The sequence below is a fragment of the Chenopodium quinoa genome, unplaced genomic scaffold, assembly GCF_001683475.1.
Source record: "Chenopodium quinoa cultivar QQ74 unplaced genomic scaffold, ASM168347v1, whole genome shotgun sequence".
NCBI classification, from domain to species: domain Eukaryota; kingdom Viridiplantae; phylum Streptophyta; class Magnoliopsida; order Caryophyllales; family Amaranthaceae; genus Chenopodium; species Chenopodium quinoa.
The window spans coordinates 1045850-1063959 of record NW_018745569.1 but is presented as its reverse complement, the minus strand read 5'-3'; positions in this window follow the sequence as shown (position 1 = coordinate 1063959).

The window sequence follows — 18110 nt, the reverse complement described above, 5'->3', positions numbered from 1 at the left end:
CCCGAGTTCCTATGCTTCGGCATCCTTGGGAACATCGTTCTGAGCAGCTAGAGGCTCAACATCAGCCGAAGAGGAAGCATGACAAACAGTATTCAGTTCTTGAGCAGTCTCTTCTTCCCGCTCTTCAGCCTCGGCCAGACGAGCCAGGAATGCTATCTTAGCTGGGCTCGCTTCATTCATATGCCCGTCTTCAGGGTCCATAGTGTAGGGTTTCGTAGTGACCCGACACTACGCGGAATAAAACCCACCAAGACCCGCCCCTTAATTAAAGCAATTAAAAAGCATAAATAATTAATCAAACAAGATTAAGTACGAGAATTATACCTTTGTCGCGTGCTTCGCTCTCAAAGAGCTCTTACTTCAAAATCCCGAAAACACGAGATCTCCGACGGATCATACCCTCGACCCGACCCGAGCGTCCTAAGTCTCGAAGGTTAGTCGAGACCCGGACAAAATAACTATGAGTTTTACGAATCAAAGGTTTACTCTTTCTTAGAGTTGCCTTTTTAATCCCACTCAAGGTTGTTCCAAATCCCAATACCAAGCTTGGTATTTATAGGGAAATGATCCCTTGATTTCCAATCTCCCATCAATGTAGGAGAGTTGGTAAAATGACAATTATTTAATTCCAAAATCAAATAATTAATCAACTCAATCACAAATCGACACTTGGCATAATTATAGAGAAAGCCAAGTGAGGACCATGAAGGGGGTGGGGGGACCATTACCTTGCTCCTCAAGGCTTTGTTCAAGCCTTGGTCCCCACTCCCCAAAACCGCCTCACTTATGCTGCTGGGCTGGCAGCCAGCTGGCATTGCCAGCATGCCCAGCCAGCTAGCACCAGCCCACCAGCAGCCTTCGCATCTCAGCCAGGCAGTGCTGCTTGGTGCTGGGCAATGCTGGGCGCTGGTGCGTGCTTCGCTGGTGCTATACCTCGCTGTTGTCCCTCGCACCACTGCTAGCATGGCCCAGCATGCGTGCTGCTAGCGAGCCACGCATACTGGCCTCTTGCCTTGCCAGTCATTCGAATCATCCTCGCACACCATGTGCACCACGCAGCCAGCACCTCACGCACGCAATGCCTAGCATGCGTGCTGGGCGACGCTGCCAGGCATCCTCGCACTAGCACATGCCAGTGCCTAGCACTGCGATGGCTGTGCTTGGTGCGAGGGTGTGTGGCCCTGCCATGTGCTGATCAGCGATGGTGCCTGGGCTGCGTGCTGCGATGCCTTGCACGCACACGCACACGCACACAAGGCCCAGCATGGTGCTGTGCTTGTGCGAGGGGCATGCGACGGTGCCTAGCACCCAAGCACGCATGCTGCGATGTAGTGCCATGCGAAGGCACGCATGTGCGCAGACATGCTTGCTGGGATGATGCGATGGGCCAGGCACAAGCACACGCACGCACGCACTGGCCCAGCCATGCGATGGTGCTGTGCTTGTGCAGCGATGGTGCGATGGCCAGCGATAGTGCCTAGGCATCATGCTAGGGCTGCGATAGCGCCTAGGCATGATGCCAGGGCTGCTATGGCGCGCCTAGTGATGCGATAGTGCCTAGCACACCATGGTGCGCCTAGCACACACATGGTGCGCCTAAGCTTGTGATGAGCTAGCCTAGCCGAGCTATGGCTACGCTCATACTTGTCGATTGTGATTTTGTGACGCTCGGTAATAATTAGCTCCACCTAGGCATTCCGATAACTTGACCTTACTGAAGAATTAGCTCTGTAATAATTCTGAACCCTCTATTGGAAGGATACACTTGTTGGAAGGACACCATTCCTTTCAATCTCCCACTTGTTCTTCCGGACAAGTGTGCATACAGTGTATAGCCCATTTCCTATGTCACTTAATGTTTCTTCGTGAACTATAAGGTAAGATTATTTTTAATCCTTATTACGTTCAGAAGTGTTTCTCGATCTCCGAGTTCGACTGTCAATAAGCAAATGATTTCTAAAATCCATCTGAGCATGGCCATGCATTTTCATAGTCTCACTCTTCGAGCGGCCTTGTAAACAACAAAACATTTTCCCTATTGTTAGTAGGGGAAGAATCCCAGTCTTGCATTGTAAGTTCCTCTTACTAAGAGGACATAGTCTCCCGAGTGTTCCCGTTATGATCCCCAGTTACGGCAGACGTTAGGAAACATCAAAGAGTCTAGTACTCAAACAAGATAACTTCACAATACTCATGGTCGGAGGAAACAAGTTCCGATAGTCATAATGAGATATGTACTTATGACAAAATTTTAAATTTTTCTTAAAGTACTCTCATAGGTCTTATCTAGTACAGTTCCAAACTGTACCTGTGCAAATGATTTATGACTGTCACGTCCTCGTAGCACAAGAAACAGTGCTGTAAATCATACTACACACTAATCTATGGAGGTCATCAATCGTCCATCCGTTAGATGACTTCGACTAGGGATAATTTTCGATTTAAATATTCAACGTTCACTTAACTGGTGTTTCTTTATCCAAGACATGGTCTTGATATCCTGTTTCGAATATTTCCGTAAATCGAATGGACTCATTATTTAATTCTAAACCACAATTAAATAGTAATGGAGTGAATGATAATTTTGCACAAAATTTATTACTCCATTAATGAATGGTTTCAATACAGTTTCTTACATTAAACCAACCAGTTTAATTAAAACACATGTACATGGAATTTCAAAGCCAGTTTCCAACATGCTTGATTCCCTTTGCCTCAATGTGCTTGTTTTGTTTCACTTGAGGCAGAGGTTTAGTCAATGGATCGGCCACATTATCATCCGTGCCGATCTTGCAAATTCTGTTTTCACCTTCGGATTTCCATTCCCTTATCATGTGAAATCGCCTTTGGACATGTTTGACCTTCTGGTGCTCTCTTGGCTCTCTGGCCTGAGCGATAGCTCCATTGTTGTCACAATAGAGGTCTATCGGACCCTTAATGGAGGGTACAACACCAAGTTCACTAATGGACTTCCGAATCCAAACAGCCTCCTTAGCAGCTTCTGAAGCAGCCAAGTATTCGGCTTCAGTTGTAGAGTCTGCAGTTGTGCTCTGCTTGGCACTCTTCCAGCTGAACGCTCCTCTATTCAGATAGAATACGTATCTTGACTGTGACTTCGAGTCGTCTCTGTCAGTCTGGAAGCTAGCGTCGGTGTAACCTTCAACAACTAGATCTTTGTGGCCACCATATACCAGGAATTTATCCTTGTTCCTTTTTAGGTACTTTAGGATATTCTTGGCCGCAGTCCAATGCGCCTCTCCTGGGTTCGATTGATATCGGCTCGTAGCACTCAATGCATACGATACATTTAGCCTTGTACATATCATGGCATACATGATCGATCCAATTAGCGAAGCATATGGAATCTGATCCATTCTCTCTCGCTCAACGGGTGTCTGTGGACACTGTTTCTTGCTGAGAGTTATGCCATAGGACATGGGTAGATGCCCTCTCTTGACATTCTCCATGTTGAATCGTGCCAGTACTTTATCAATGTAAGTACTCTAGCTCAATCCAATCATCTTCTTAGATCTATCTCTGTAGATCTTGATGCCCAGTATGTACTGTGCCTCTCCTAAGTCCTTCATTTGAAAAGCACTTTCCCAACCAGCCCTTTACGGACTCAAGTAATTTTGTGTTGTTTCCAATGAGCAGTATGTCATCGACATATAGGACTAGGAATGCGATGTCACTCCCACTGACCTTCTTGTAAACACAAGATTCATCTGGATTCTTGATAAAATCAAACTTGCTAATGGCTTCATCAAATCGCAGATTCCAACTTCTGTTGGCTTGCTTTAGTCCATAAATGGACTTCTTCAGCTTGCAAACCTTTCCAGCGTTGCCTGAATCGACAAAACCTTCTGGTTGTGTCATATACACAGTTTCTTCCAAAATTCCATTTAGGAAGGCGGTTTTGACATCCATCTGCCATATTTCATAATCGTAATATGCAGCAATCGCTAGAATAATCCGGACAGACTTTAGCATTGCAACTGGTGAAAAATTTTCATCATAGTCAATCCCGTGGACTTGTCTATAACCTTTTGCCACCAGTCTAGATTTGTATATTGATACATTTCCATCCTTGTCTGTCTTCAATTTGAAGATCCATTTGCAACCAATGGGTGTATAACCCTCGGGCAAATTCACCAAGTCCCAGACTTGATTTTCAGACATGGAGTCCATCTCGGATTTCATGGCCTCTTGCCATTTTGCAGAGTCGGGGCTCGTCATAGCCTGTTTGTATGTCGCTGGCTCATCTCCATCCATAACTAGGATGTCTTGATCATCGGTTAAGACAATACCGAGGTATCTGTTTGGTTGAGATCTTTGCCGTTGCGACCTACGAAGGGTAGTAGGTTGAGCATTTACATTGTCTGTTTAATTTTGACCAATCTTCTCAGCTGCTTCCAAAGCAATTAGATTGTCAGTTTTATCAGATTGACATTGTTGCTCGTCCTCTCGAACTTCGTCGAGTTCGATTTTCCTCCCACTTGTCATTTTGGAAAGGTGATCCTTCTCCAAAAAGACACCATCACGAGCAACAAACACTTTGTTCTCGGATTTATTGTAGAAGTAATACCCTTTGGTTTCTTTTGGATATCCCACAAAGAAACACTTATCCGATTTGGGGTGAAGTTTGTCCGAAATTAATCGCTTGACATATGCTTCGCTAGGGGTGTACAAAAATTGGCCCGGACCTGAAACCGGACCTGAACCGACCTGAACCGGACCGGACCTGACCCGGACCTGTTGATTCAGGTCCGGTCCCGGTTCTTAAAAATCCAGGTTCCCGGTCCCGGTCCGGACCCGGTCCAAACCCGGGGTTTTCAGGTCCGGACCTGAAACCCGGGAAAATCGTAATTAAAAAAAAAAAAAAAAAGAAGAAAACCAAACTCTGAAAAATTGAAACTGAGTTTTCGTGGACTTATTTGTATTTTTGGTGGACTCATTTGTATTTTTGGTGTTTGAGAATCGGGACTTTATAGACTTTATGTAGTTTTGTAATTGATAATTTTGGTTTGTATGTAATTATTAAATTATGCAACATGTCTAAAAATCACAAAACAGGTCCATATGCAGGTCCAACAGGTTTTGTATAAAAAAAAAAACGAAAAAGACACAAAACAGGTCCATTCAGGTCCAAACCCGGATCGGACCTGATTTTTCAGGTCTGGCCCGGAACCGGACCTGTTAATTCAGGTCCGGTCCCCGGTCCTCATAATTACCCAATTCAGGTCCCCGGTCCAAACAGGTCCGGTCCAGGTCCGGTCCGGTTTTGGACCGGTGTACACCCCTATGCTTCGCATCCCCAAATCTTGAGAAAAGACAACCTAGGAGGTTTCTTCGTCCATAATTCATATGGAGTCTTTTCAACAGCTTTTGACGGAGCGCGGTTCAGTGTTAGTGCCGCGGTTTGTAGCGCATGTCCCCAGAAAGAGATAGGAAGTTCACTAAGACCCATCATTGATCGAACCATGTCTAACAAGGTTCGATTCCTCCGTTCGGATACTCCGTTCCATTGAGGAGTTCCGGGAGGTGTCAACTCTGAAAGAATACCATTTTCTTTCAAGTGATCATCGAATTCATGGCTCAAATGTTTGTCACCTCAATCCCATCGAAGTGTCTTAATTTTCTTGCCAAGTTGAATTCTTAGTGGTCTTAGTTTAAGTAGTGGTATCTTCTTTTGTCTAATCACATGCAATTTAATTTGAACATAAATTTGTAAGACAATTTAAAACAACTATTGTCAAAGTTTTACATTCAAAATACTTAGGTGTCCAACACCATAGATCATTGTATGTTCAAAAGCATGATGAAACTGATACTAGTTTGATTTACATGTCATAGACAAAATAGTCCATGCAAGCACGATCGAAAAACCATCTTCGTCGTCTTCTTGTCCATGCACCAACACTTGATAAGCTTCTCACTTGGTCCCTGAAAAGGCAACGTAAAGTGAGTCATACTTGGTATCTGATACCTATGATAAGCTTAATTCACAAGTGTTTAGGAAGATACCTGAGGCAGATGCTCCAATCCTCTCCTCTTCTTCCTTGAAGAGCTTGCATTCTCTTTTGTAGTGGCCTTGCCCTCCACAATAGAAGCAACACATCTTCTCCTTGACCTTCTTGAACTCCTTCTTCTTAGCTCTCAAGGGCCTTTCGGTCATTCCATAGGCGGTTGCTCGGCTAAGGAGTTGCACCACCTCCTTAAGGGAGCGTGTCTCCTTTCCCGCAGCTATATGCACTCTAAGTGCATCATAGCCCGAGTGGAGCGAAGCAAGCAAGATATGCCCCGCCATCTCATCCTCTGTCGAGATTCCGAGAAGCTGCATGTGTTTGAAGAGCCTAGCCATACCAAGCACATGTGGTCGGAGGGGCATGTCGGGTCTCAATTTGGCATTGTAGACCTTGGTCCAAAGCCGACGCCTTTCTTTAGCAAGACAACCCATGTTTGGTGGCTTTATCCTCATGTTTGAGAGTGACCTAGTCAAGTCAAACACGAGTCCATCAAAGTTGCCATTGTGACTCTTGGTGACTCTTACATTGACAACGTCCTCAAGTGCTTTGAGGAACATGTCCGGAAGGTAGGAGGAAAAGGTTTTCTTCCAATCTTCCGGGATGGAATTAGCCATGAGCCATGAGACTCTCTTGCAATTTGAAGACCATTCTTCATGAGCCTCATCGGTCATGATGCCCTTAGCAAAGAAGCTTGGAATGGGAGTATCAAGGGTATACTCCAAGGAACAATTCCGAAGAGTTCTCCTGAGTTCCTCCTCCCATTCCTTGAAGTTGACCAAGTTTAGGGAAAAGGCCAACTTTTCGGGGAGTTCCGGGCACACATGGTTGTTGTTCGAGTTACTTGCAGATATTGTTCTACAATTGAAAGAATTTGAAATGAAAAACCATTCATACATCAATAAGTTGAAATTTAAAGCGTTCATGCATATATTCAATCTTATTGAGCATTTTATCCACGCATAATAAAAATTGTCCCTTACGGGCGAGAATAAAATGATTCCGAGATCCCAAAGATCAAGAAATGGCTAAGCATGCTTTGGCTTGTCTTAATCATTAAATATCTTAAGGTAAGCAATCCAATTGCTAATAGCTCCAAGCTACTCTCGGTTTGATAAAATGTCGCATCTAATGCATCCTTCACATTTTATCTCTTTTTCCACGACATCTAAGGACTCCTTACTGATATCGTTGAGCTTAACCAAGACAACTTGTATACCTAGTATACCTTACGTTCCTAGGGAAATAGTGATGCCTCGCTTTGGCGTAATCCATCACATACGCGCATTAGTTCGGTAAGTGTTGTTCTTGGAACGACAAATTTTAGCTCAATATTCCAAGGGACCTAGGGTTTCTATGTCGGTTAATTTAAGTGAACTTAACTAATCACCGCAACATTTTAAATCCTAGACATGCATCTAGCAATCATATATAGCAACAATATATATTAGGCAAATTTGATGCATTTGGCAACTAGCATGACCCCTTGAAATCTTCAATTTCCATGGGTCTTCATTTTGGCTCGTCTTCGTCGAAACGCCATCTTGAGACATCTTGGCCAAAATAAAATAAAAGAAGCTAGCTAGAACGACTAAGATTAATCTAATAGTACAAAAATACTTAACGGTTCGCAGACCGTATTTAGATTTACAAAAATACATAACGGAACGCAGTCCGTATTTTCTATCCTAGTCGGGCCCCACTAGTTGCCATTTTCAAATAACCTGTTTTGAAAACAATCTTCCATTCATCCATTCACTATTTGTGAATGGCCCATGCAATTTTACGAAATACATAATTAAACACGCAAAACTAGTAACTAACTTAGGTCGTTAATCCAATTAACGCGGCTAATTAAAACTAGTCAAAGTTGTTTAATCCATTATTTCTAAACGCAAAATGCTTATGCACTTAATTAAGCTCCCACTAAATTCCGCATCCGTACTTAATTAATCCGATTAATTAAGTCGGCATAACCCGTACTTTGTCAAAATTTTGCAAAACCGAAAATCGAGGTTTTTAGCCTCGTTAAAATAATTAATTAAAATTATTAACACGGGAAAAATCGCAAAATCATAGCTCAAGTACTAAGCAAAAATTGGCATCATCCTATGATGCATGGCGCACCATGGCTGCTAGGCAGCCCATGGCCCCTGCGCCATGGTGCGTGGTGCTGGCAGCTAGCAAGAGCGCCTAGCACAGGCTGCCAAGCTGGCTAGCACCAGCAGCATGTTGCGCATGCTACGCATGCTAGCAGCTTGCTGGCACAAGCATCAGGGGGCTGGCTGGCTGGGGCTTGCTGCCTCGCTGCCCAGCAGCCGCACAAGCGTACCAGCAGCCTAAGGCCCCTATATGCCAGCACACGCACCACACAGCAGCCCCTCCTCGCCACACAGCTACGCACCAAGCGATGCACAGCCATATGCGCACCACAGGCAGCCTACATGTGGGCTGCTAGGCAGCCCGGTTAGCCTTGGTGACGCTTGCGGTTCTGCATCGTTTTGCGTGCATTTTATTCGGAATTTAATTCCGATTTGTGTGTGACAATAATTAATTCCAAATTAAATTTTAGAATTAATTTGAGGGAAAATAAAATAAAATTAAAATTAAGTCCAACTTAAACAAAAATTTATTTTATTTGGTGCACAAGCCTAAATTATCCAAAATTTCAATTTTGAACAAAATTAGGTCTTACTATATGCTTTAAAATAAAATGAGCTATGTCCAAAATTAATCTTGCCAATATGCAAATTAATAATGGATTTGACAAATGGGAGTTGGGAAAAACAAATTAACCATCCAATGATAAAATTTTCCAACTTGCATACTTGTGTAAAATACCAAGATTACATCTTCCAATATGAAGATTAATAAAATTTTACTCACAAGTAATTGAACTTAATGGATTTTAATCAACAAAATGAAAAATCCAAACTTTGTTCAATATGGAATTTAGGGTTACGGTTCCAATCATTTAAACCTTTAAAGATTAGAACTTTAACAATACTTGGGAACTTAAAATACAAAATCACAACAAGTTTTCACACTTTATTGCAATTTATTTGCAAAATTCGTGAAAAACAAGTTTATGTGATAAATTGGTATATCAACTTAAGCACTAATAACCATTCTATTATTATGCTCAAAGATATTTTAAAACCAGTAGATTAGTGATGAAAAAGTGAATTTAATCTAACCTTGTAATGCTTGGATTAATCAAGGCTTAAAAAGAATTAAATTTTTCGTTGAAAAACAAAAAACCCCAGAAAAATTGGGTTTCTGGTTCGAATTTGGCTTCTGGACAATCCTAAAAGGGTTGAAACAGTTCCAGAATATCGATTCCACCCAAAAATCACTATTTTTGAGCCAAAATCTGGGTTCGACAGCCAAACCGAAAGAAAAATACGAGTTTTAAAATTAATTAAAACGAGCATCTAATCTAATTAGATGAACATGAACCAGAAAAATAAATTCTTTTAAAACACCTTAATTAAACAATAATTGCAAAAATTAAAAGGAGCGTGGCTCCGATACCGCTTTAGGGTTTCGTAGTGACTCGACACTACGCGGAATAAAACCCACCAAGACCCGCCCCTTAATTAAGCAATTAACAAGCAAAAATAATTAATCAAACAAGATTAAGTACGAGAATTATACCTTTGTCGCGTGTTTCGCTCTCTAAGAGCTCTTACTTCAAAATCCCGAAAACACGAGATCTCCGACAGATCGTACCCTCGACCCGACCCGAGCGTCCTAAGTCTCGAAGGTTAGTCGAGACTCGGACAAAATAACTATGAGTTTACGAATCAAAGGTTTACTCTTTCTTAGAGTTGCCTTTTTAATTCCACTCAAGGTTGTTCCAAATCCCAATACCAAGTTTGGTATTTATAGGGAAATGATCCCTTGATTTCCAATCTCCCATCAATGTGGGAGAGTTGGTAAAATGACAATTATTTAATTCCAAAATCAAATAATTAATCAACTCAATCACAAATCGACACTTGGCATAATTATAGAGAAAGCCAAATGAGGACCATGAAGGGGGTGGGGGGACCATTACCTTGCTCCCCAAGGCTTTGTTCAAGCCTTGGTCCCCACTCCCCAAAACTGCCTCACTTATGCTGCTGGGCTGGCAGCCAGCTGGCATTGCCAGCATGCCCAGCCAGCTAGCACCAGCCCACCAGCAGCCTTCGCATCCCAGCCAGGCAGTGCTGCTTGGTGCTGGGCAATGCTGGGCGCTGGTGCGTGCCAGTGCTATGCGCTGGTGCGTGCTTCGCTGGTGCTATACCTCGCTGCTGTCCCTCGCACCACTGCTAGCATGGCCCAGCATGCGTGCTGCTAGCGAGCCACGCATATTGGCCTCTTGCCTTGCCAGCCATTCGAATCATCCTGGCACACCATGCGCACCACGCAGCCAGCACCTCACGCACGCAATGCCTAGCATGCGTGCTGGGCGACGCTGCCAGGCATCCTCGCACTAGCACATGCCAGTGCCTAGCACTGCTATGGCTGTGCTTGGTGCGAGGCACGCACACGCGCATGCACATGCGCCAGTGCCTAGCACTGCGATGGCTGTGCTTGGTGCGAGGGTGTGTGGCCCTGCCATGTGGTGATCAGCGATGGTGCCTGGGCTGCGTGCTGCGATGCCTTGCACGCACACGCACACGCACACAAGGCCCAGCATGGTGATGTGCTTGTGCGAGGGGCATGCGACGGTGCCTAGCACCCAAGCACGCATGCTGCGATGCAGTGCCATGCGAAGGCACGCATGTGCGCAGACATGCTTGTTGGGATGATGCGATGGGACAGGCACAAGCACACGCACGCACGCACTGGCCCAGCCATGCGATGGTGCTGTGCTTGTGCAGCGATGGTGCGATGGCCAGCGATAGTGCTTAGGCATCATGCTAGGGCTGCGATAGCGCCTATGCATGATGCCAGGGCTGCTATGGCGCGCCTAGTGATGCGATAGTGCCTAGCACACCATGGTGCGCCTAGCACACACATGGTGCGCCTAGGCTTGTGATGAGCTAGCCTAGCCTAGCTATGGCTACGCTCATACTTGTCGATTGTGATTTTGCGACGCTCGGTTTCGACGCCCTAGGCTCGATTTTCGACGTTTGTATTCGTAAAACTCTGCTGACTCATTAAATCCTTTCGGATTAATTCGTCGTCTCGGATCGGTGATTCGATTGGGTTCGACCCGAAGGGTTCAGTTAAGATCAAGCTGTAATATCAATTGTACCTTGATATTACTGATCGGAAGCGGCCTCCACCTAGGCATTCCGATCACTTGACCTTACTGAAGAATTAGCTTTGTAATAATTCTGAACCCTCTATCGGAAGGATACACTTGTTGGAAGGACACCATTCCTTTCACATAGAGCAGGTCTCAGCTTGATCCCAGTTGATGTTAGGCTCCACATGAAAAGCTAGTCGCCGAGCAGTCTTGAAAGCATTCTCAAAACCCTCGTCATACTCTGCTTCAGTATAGATGCGAGTCTCCAACAGCTTCTGGGCGTTAGCAAGATCAGCCTTGCCCTTGGAGACTTGCTCTTTCTGAGCCTCTAACTTATCCTGCAGCTTCTGGTTCGCGGCTTCCATATCCTATTTCTTCTTCAGGGCTTCCTCCGATCCCGAACCTGAGCAAGCTTGCTCTCATAGTCTGAAATCAGAAGTTGCCGAGACTCAGCCTCCTTCCTCACCCTCTCCTCAATATGGGCCTTGAACTCAGCAATGCTCTCGGCCCCGTATTCTTTCATTAGAGAATGACCTTCGTCTATCTAAGGAAAGACGGTCTGTTCCAGGCCTTGGCAGAAGGAGAGTAAGTTGGCCTCCATATTTTGCATATCAACTTTGAGAGCAGAGGCCTCCTCTTCAGCTTTCACTTGCTTCAGCTCGGCGAGCTGAGCCCTACTTTCAGCCTCTTCTGCCTAATCGGCTTTAGACTGCAGCTCGTTGTTCATCTCCACAGCTAGGAAATGATTGTGAACGACCTTCAAAGAAGTAGCCGAAGCTCAACACTTAGAAAAATTTTCAAAAAAAAAAAAACAACAAAGCAGAAAAAGCTAAGTGTTGAGATTTACCTACATCAGCAACCTCTGGTTTTCCAAGAAAGGGTTCGGCACCTTGGCAAAGGGCTTAGAAGCCCCAAAAGCTGCACCCACCATCTAAGCCCTGGCCTTCTCCAGCGCTGACAAATTGGCCAAATTGCCGAAGTAGGCGTTGGCTGAGTTGCGCCGAGACTCAAAGATGACCCGAGCATGTTCTGGGATGTGGACCAGGGGCGCTGATCTGAAACCCATTTCAAAAGACTGGAACGTTTTGAAAGAGTCTACAGCCGAGGTTGAAGGCACTTCTTGAACTTTCGGCTCTTCAACCTCAGCCGTCTGAGGCCCACCCTCAATCTCAATAAGCACAACGTCCTCAGCACGGACATTTAGCGCGTCCACCTCTCCCTGAATACTCTCTGAAAACGGCCCAGAATCATGCCGAGGAGATGTGGGAGGGGTCTTCAGCTCAATCACCTCGGTAACGACTTCCCGAGATGGAGAAGTGACCTCCCTTGTCTCTTCTTCTCTGACCTCCTCGAGCCGAGGCCTCTTTGCAGGCAATTCAGGTGCCTTAAACTGTCCTAGATGGACGAGGTTTCTCCTTCTCCCTCCAGCCATTGCCTCTTCGGCTGTAGGTTCCGAGGTAGGGAAACCTTCGGCTGGGTCTCCTCTCTCTACTCCTTCGTCAGACTACAGCAGGAGAGATAGCAGGGGGGCAGATACAGGCATAAGTAAAAGAAAAGATAAGTAGTAAATGAAAGACCAAAAAACAAGCGCACAGAGAGCCTGGCCGAAGTCCTATACTTAGCAAATTTTTTACAAGTTAAAAAGCTAGGTGTAACATGTATACTCAAGCAAGGCGTGAAAAGGCAAGTTTGAGCAACGAAATGCAATAACGTTAAATCAGGTTCCCGAACAAGTCTTCGGACTCGGTCTCTTCTTCTTCTTCTCCTTCTTTCGGCGGCTGAGAAGTGGAAGCTGGAGGTTCAATTCCGCTGCAAGGGTTAGCAGCAGCAGCAGCAGCAACCAAGGCTTCTTCGGCCGAATGAAGGAAGAAGGGGTCAACCTTCTTGAACTAAGGTTTCTGCGCCAAATACTCAAAGGCGCTGACAATCTCGAACTTCCTCGGCAGCAGAGCCAAAGAGCGATCCTTTGTATCAGTGATGGGAGGTGTATTCGTGATTGGACTCCTCTCTTGGCTGATCCCAAGTGTCTCGTAGTTGATGCCCGAGTTCTCTTCGCAGATTTCTGAAAAAGCAAAGAGACAGAAATTAGTTCGGTAATGAACAACCGAAGATTACAAAAATCAAGAAAGGGACAAAAGAAATAGTCTCGGCCTCAACCAAGTCACTTACCACCTTGGTATCTTCGGCTGAGGCCGACGACAGCCAACATCTTCTCTTGGAAGATATAGTGGCAGCAAGGCAGCCAAATGCTCGGCACGTTGGCCATTCGGCCAGTAGTCCTAGAAACGGTCTTTCTGCCAAACATCTTCATCTGTAGCTGATCGGCCTTGGTAAAATCATCAGGCCCGATGCTTGACATCTTCGGATCCGGCTTCCTCAAATAGCGAGGGCCCCCAAAATAATTGGGGTGATCTTCATCAGATGGGGCCCTCACCTAGATCCATTGCCCTCTCCAATTCTTATCCGACGTATCGTTCGGATAGGTGGAGAGATACCCCCCTATCATCCTCAATCTGCCACCAACCTGGCCCGTGCCATTTGTTGGATTGAGTGTTCGGTGCGTGCTTATGAATACATCTAAAACAGTGCACGCTCGGCTCAAAACCATAGAACAGGCAGACCCACAAATACGTCATCACCCTTCGGATGCTGACAGACGTTAATTGTGCCAGGGATATGTTGTACCCATTCAGCACTTGTACAACAAAGGGATGGGCAGGAAATCGGAGCCCATACTGCAGTTGTCGGGTGTAAACTCCGATATATCCAAGAGGTGGCAGATGAATTATGTCATTAACAGTTGGCATTCGACACCAGTAGCCATCCTCCTCCATAATGCCGTAAAAAACTTCCAACTGCCCGGCAAAGTGATATCGGTCGTCATTCTCTATCCACCAAGAATAGGGTGCGGCGTTCATGACGCCCTCGTTTTCTCGGACATCAGTCCACTCTCGCTCTTCGGGAGTCAGAGGCCTTGACGCCGAAGATTCTCTTCGGCCGAATGTACTTGCCTCAGATGAGTCAGATGGAGGTACACTTGACAAAGGCATAACCCTCAGCGCTTCACCACTTGAAGCCGCGGCAGAACCCGATTTAGCACTCGGGTTGCGCCCGCTCAAAAATGGCATCATTGCCAAAGGGCGATTTCGCTTCAGCTCTAGCTGAGGCACTTCCTTCTCACTTTCAGATTCAGACTCTCGCTGAACCAGCCTTTTACCTCAGCTCCTAGCCATGGTTTAAAGGGAAAAACGGAAGAAACGCGAAAAAAGGGAAAAAAGGGGGTTGCTCCGAAAAGCAGAGAAAATCGAAGAAGTTTATCAGAAAATTACCTTTTGTAGACTCGGAATTCGCCGATCAACAAGTTCGGGAAAACGGATTCTGAGTTGAAGCTTCGGATTGCTCGGAATCAGTGGAAGAAAAGCTAGGGTATCGTGCACGTTTGAGAGGAATGCGAAGTTTGAGTTGAGAAATGAAGAATCAGTGGAAATGAAGAATCAGTGGTTCGAAATCTCTCAAGTATGTTCTGGAATTCAATTTCCGGAAATTAAATAGTCTTTAACAGTCCCACTAAACTCACTTCAGTTCATAGCTGCTCAAATTCCCTTGCTTAATTAAAAACCGCCAAAATTCACTACCCACTAAACTCTCCACTTCCCCACCACTCTTAATTAACTGTCATTAACGTTAATTAGGCTCCTCAAGTTCCTCAACCAAAACTCAAATTGTTTTCATTTACTTCCCTCCAAATTTCTCAAAAAATCAGAAAACCCGACCCGTCATCCTCACGAATCGGGTCTGGGGGCAAGTTGTTTGGGGTCCAAATAACTTATATTTGGGCCGAGTCCATACACGAAAATAATTAAAGCCCAATTGCAAGGCTCAATCCTCCGATCCATATGTACAAAGCCCAGTCAAATGGTCAGCCCATTTGACTCCTTAAGCCCACTCCATTCATTTGTACAAAGGTATAAAAGCCATTACTTGACAACATTTACATTCATTCACTAATAGCCTCAAGCATTTAATTCTCTTGCATAGCTATTCTCCTTACTTATATACATCGTACTGACTTCGGCATCGGAGGGGTCCTCCTCGGCAAACCCCCGAGGCCAGTTTACGTGTGTTCAGCTGTGCAGGAAATCCCAATTTGAACATCTCTCGAATTGGGCCTCATCTCCATTCTCCTGAAGGACCTGCCGAAGGTCCATTGTTTTCTAACCGAAACAACAACTTTTTGGTTAATAGACCAACCTTATTTTTTCTTTTGTGTTGACCTCTCTTTAGATCGAGGGGGTGTGTAATAAAGAAAGATTTGATTAGTTTTGATAACAATCATGTGAGTGTATGTTATTAATTGTGAGCAACAGCTTAATAATTTGCATTTAGTTATGTCCTTTTCCTTTTTGCCCTTTTTATCTTAAGCATACTTTCATTTAAAATTTCTTAGCTCACTCACGTATTCATATAGTATATCCTTCTTTTTCTGCTCTTTAATTCGATCTTTTTATGCTTTTCAATCAATTGACAAGAAAGAAAAAAAAAGAGAAGAATGAAAAAGAGAAGTCCAAACATGTATGCTTTTTTTTTTTTTATTATTATTATTATTATCAACACTCCCGGCCCTTTAATTTATTTTATTGTGACAATTGAAACATAATTTGAGTCTCGCGATTGGTTTAAACTTGTATGAAAGATAAGTACGAGTTAATAGGTGTTTGTAAGCATAAGTACAGTAATGTATAATGTTGGGGTACAGTTTGTTTAGAATAAAACAAGCCAAGGAAACAACTTTAAACTCACCCAATGAATATCAATATTTGTGTGTTGCAGCCATTGTTGTAATCTAGACACTCAAATAGTCAACATTTATCTCCCTCTTTACCCAAAAAGCAAGCTAATAATTAAGCTGGATTTGGTCATTTTATTTTATCTTAATTGGGTGCAGCATATATAGGTTAGTAATTTAGTATGGATGTATTGTTCTCATAGCCTACGGACACTTTTGCAGACTAATTGAATGTGTAAGGCAATCAAGGTGTGCAGCACAGCCATGGAACACGCGGGTAATCTTTCAAACCATACAAGACTTGGTGTTAGAACGTACGACACATTATTATGTGTTGGGTTATGGCCTTGTGGGTTGTGTTAGGTTGAGTTTTTGTTTGAAATTCACTACACGTTTTGACACCAACAAAACAATTTTAATTTAGTCACAAAAGCACAACACAAGAGCGTGTATGCTCAACTACTACCTTGACCGTCCTTTCAAAAATTAAGGCACAGCCCAAAGCCATATTTACGTGGGTTAAACTTTACTCTTGGTGCTACACTAATCAAGGCACAACTGTATGAAGGCCATAGCTCATAGGAGTTATGGCGCTTTATGTGACAACGAACTTGGGCTTTGATCATGTATAGAGATTAATACATACAAATATATATATATATATATATATATATATATATATATTATATATATATATATATATATATATATATATATATATATATTCTACGTTATTTTTTACTCTGCACCTTTTTTAGTTATTGTGAAAAATTTATGAAAGTTAAGCTAAAAAGATCTTGTCCCAGCCATATCGGTGTAATTCATAATTATATATGAAGAAATTCTTTTACGTTCCAACTTCCATGCATTAGTACTACTTCTGTATAAGTGTATAGCATTGTTTATAGTGAAAATAAATTGCTTTTAATCATATAAACATAAATACTTAGTGTGTACGAAAACCTTGCTTTTGTTTTGAGATAGGCAATTCAAGTCCCACATAAAAAGAATAAGGAATTGAAAGTTCCTTATAAGTAAGAGCACACTCCATTAATACGATACTGAAAAATAAAGGAAAAATTCATGGTAATAATCCGACCTTTAGCTCATTCTGTTTTAATAATCCGACCTTTCGATTATTATTTAATAATCCGACCTTTGGGGTTCTTTAATTTTTATTGGTCCCATTTGACCAGAAACCGGTAGAAGAGGTAATTTTTATTTTAGGTTTAATTGACACGTGTCACAATTTGATTTGTCTAAAATTAAAAAAAAATTAAAAAAAAAAAAAAAAAAACCCACAGCCCTGCCACCACCTTCCCCACCACCCCTGCCACCATTCCCTCTCCTCCTCCCCTTCACGCAGCACCCTTCCCCCCCAGCCCAGAAATCGGCCGGCGTCCAGCTCACCCACGCCGGCCGAGCCACCCCCAATATAATTACTCCGACCTCCCCTTAACCGTTGCCCCACCCATCCAAACGAACCCTAACCCATGAATTTGAAGAATTTCAGATTAGTGTGCAAGAATTGGCACTTCTCAACCCTAATCTCCGCCTTCTTACCTCGCACTATCATTTCCGATGTCCCGGAAAAGGTAATCTCCTCCTCCATTTTACTCCTTCGCCCTCATAATTCCCCTCATTTAAACCCTTTAATAGTTCTCGCTGTTGAACCCATCAAAGGGGTTATCAAATTGTTCAACCCTTTCACCCGAACTCTGCTCGTAAATCTTCCCGAAAATCTCGATTTAGCTTGTTTTCGCACTACTCGGCTCGCCACGGCGTATCATGTTGTTGATGACAATTATGAACCTGATATGTTTTCTTCTTGTCCTTACATCAAAGTGTTGATTTATTATACATGGTCTAGTCGGACAATTCCGTCTTTCCGTCACTATTGTATGTTGACTCTTTCTGATGGTGGCAAAATGCTTAAATCAAAACCATTTACGGAGCACAAAGTAAATGGAAAGTGATCACCTTGCGAGAATGCTGATGATGTTGTAAGGTATAGGGGGCAGACATATGCCATAGATGAACAAGGGAGTCTCTGGCATTCTTC